The following is a 3232-nucleotide window of genomic DNA, read 5'->3' as shown; positions in this document are numbered from 1 at the left end:
GACATACGCAGAAGTCTGGAGAGTCGTTCTGGAAAAACTTTGCTTTCCTGAGGAAGGGGCAGAAATAGCTCACATAGCTCTTTGTCTTCTTGTCATTTCCTGCCTTGAATGCTGACATGATGGCTGGAGCTATAGCAGCCACCTAGGCACCATGGGGGAAAGGTCAAGAGGCATCAGCTCTGACGTCATGGAGTGCAAAATCAACATTCGTGATTCTCTCCAGGATTTTTGTTATGTGAATAAAATGCATTCTGATTTATTTACGACTCTAGAATTAAGTTTCTGTCACTTGTAGCCAAACACGCCTCTAATTGGAGAGATGACCAGGATGATGACTTTCCCTGAAGCCTGGTGCAATTAGCGAGGGGTTGTCAAAATGGGGCCCTTCCCTGTCACCACAATAACTGATACCCCTACCTGTTCCCCCCTCAGGTAGTTATATGTGTCCTGTAAATGTGCCTCTGGCCCACTGGGTGTGAAGGGTTGAAGTGATTAGTGGTGACACTGACAGCTATGGAGCTCAGGATGCCCAGGGCGTGCCCAGAGCCAGTCCCATTTCCTGGGCATCTCAGAATGTGGTTTCCTAAGATTGGCCGAATTCCACCATCCTCCCCAGAGACACTCCAGATAAGCAGCCCCGCCCAGACCTGCTCTGCCCCCCAGTCCCTAGTGCTGCTGCCAAAGGGAAGGGTCTGACAGAGTCGCCTGTTGAGGGCAGAGGGACAGAGCTGAGGCCTCATTGACGATCAGGTCTCTAGGGCATAAATTACAAAAACGTCCTCCGTCCTTCACACCTCCCTGTATCCACACTCTTAGCGATGGGACTTTGCAGCTCATTCCTTTGAAAGATAGAGTGTATCTCTCTACACCTTGAACCTGGGCTGGCCTTGTGACTTGCTTTGGCCAAGAGAAGTGGTAGAAGTAACCCCAGTCCGGTTCTAAGCCTGGACTCAAGAGGCCTTGCAGGCTTCTGCTGTCTTTCCTGGACCCTAATTTGTTTTCAAATGTTTATTATTTTTCTGAGAGAGAGAAACACAGAGTGAGAGCCGGGAAGGGCAGAGAGAAGAGGGAGACACAGCATCCGAAGCAGGCTCCAGGCTCTAAGCTGTCAGCACAGAGCCTGACGCGGGGCTCGAACCCACGAACCATGAGATCATGACCTGAGCCGAAGCTGGACGCTTAACTGACTGAGCCACCAGGCACCCTATCTTCTGGACCCCTTTCCAGGTCCACATGAACAAGCACGGGCTAGCCTTCTGGAAGACGAGAGACAGGTGGCCCTGTCACCCCAGCTGATAGGCGTCCAATGCCACCCCTAAAATCATAGCCGTCCAATGACACACAGCTGCCACCCCACAACACACGTGGGAGCCCAGCTGAACCAGGTCTAAATTGCCAGCTTGTAGAACTGTGCTAAATCGGTGGTTGTGTTCCATCCCTCTGGTCTGGTTGGCCATGTGGCCTTCCTGCGGCCGTACATACCTCCACAGGGTTTACCACGCACTTCCAGAGACACGAGCTAATTCAATTCCCCAGACACCACCTAAGAGGAGACATCATCTCCCTTTGCAGATGACGAGACCAACGTTCCGGAATGTTCTGACTTGCCAGCACTCGTGCAGCCAGCTCACAGGGCCAAGTTTTCCACTCTCAATGTGCACATGGCTCCCACTCCGGCCCATCACCCCCTCCCCCACCCCCCACCCCCTCCCCGGACCGTCTCGCCGTCCAGCCCCACGGGGCCCACCTCCTTCTCCAACCTTGCAAACTCCGCACACTGCCTTGGGCAGAGGCTCTGCCCATTCAAGTACCACACTGGACCAAGAGCATCAGTCTCTTCCAACCCAGATGTACCGTGATGGCATGTCACAGCAGCATGACGGAGGGGAAGAGAGTACCTCTTCCTGCCTGGCACAGGGTATGGGTTAATGCAGCCTCACAGGTACACGGCTTGGCGGGTGGAGTGGGGGCTGCCCAGGCCCCAAGGCACAGGCTCAATCTGTACGACCCCAGAGAAGTGCTCTGTTGGAGCAGAGAGGACCGCACAGAGGCTCTGAGTGGCCACGGATGCAGGTGAACCAGCACGCGCGGGCCCGCCATGGATACTTCTAGGCCGGCCACCTAACGGCACGATAAAGGAGCTGCCGAGGATTTACCCACCGTAGGAATTCCAGTCCCACACGTCTTGTTCCCCCCTGCACAGAAGGCACAGCTGCCCCCTACGCCCCCTCCCCTGCCCGCAGCCGCCGCCGTTACTCACCGACAGGGTGGGGGTGCCTTCGTCCTCCACGGTGACCACCAGGTGGTAAAAGCCCTGGCGCTCGCGGTCGGGCGGGGCGGGCCGCGTAGCCATCTCGCCACTGATCCGGTCCATGCGGAAGGTCATGTCCTCATTGCCCTCAGTGATGTAGTAGGACAGGACGCTGTTGATCCCGATGTCACGGTCGGTGGCTCTCACCTGGACCACAGCAGTACCCCCGCCCACGTTCTGTGGGGAGAGCGGGAAAGAGGTCATTCTGGATTCGAAGCCCCCGGGGCAAAGGGTAGCGCCTGCTTCTGGGAGCCCGAGGGCTCCACCTGGGCCTTCAGAAAGTTTTGCTCTCCCGGGGAGCACCGATGAGGAGCATAAAGATGATGGTGGCGAACCTCCTGTGGGCACCCACTGCATGCGGGGCCGCCTTAATTCACTGATTCTTCTCCATAACTCTCTGAGTTAGGTATGAGTCATCCCCATTTACAGATGAGAAAACCGAGGCACGGAGAAAGAACGTATGCAGGTCACACAGCCTGTCAGTGGCAGAGCCAGGGTCTGACTCACGGGAGCCTGGCCTGAGACCTGGCCTTCAAACCCCTACACCGTCTTGCTTTCATGGACATCTAATCTGGCACGTTACCCAGCAACCCTGAGGCGAGAGTTTCCCCGAGTGGCTCAGTCTTGCGACTGAACAATAAATGTGTCGTCTTGTTTAAAAGCGGCTCTCCTGGGACAAATCTCTCAGTGCCCTGTCGGCGGTGAGAGGCCACTCTCTTCTTTCTCTCTCTTCTGGTCCCTTCTTCATGCCTCCCACAAAAGGATACTGTGTTCCAGGAGCTGGCATTAGGGCTGGAATTGTGGGTGAGTGAGCCACGCCCCCACCCACGAGATCCGAGAGACTAGTGGGCCAGGCAGACATTTAAACAGGTGCTTCACGGTCACTCACACCCACTGTTCACCGTGGGTGGCCAGCTGCCC

Source organism: Panthera uncia, chromosome D2 (assembly GCF_023721935.1).
Source record: "Panthera uncia isolate 11264 chromosome D2, Puncia_PCG_1.0, whole genome shotgun sequence".
Taxonomy (NCBI): domain Eukaryota; kingdom Metazoa; phylum Chordata; class Mammalia; order Carnivora; family Felidae; genus Panthera; species Panthera uncia.
Note: the sequence above shows the minus strand (reverse complement) of the source record.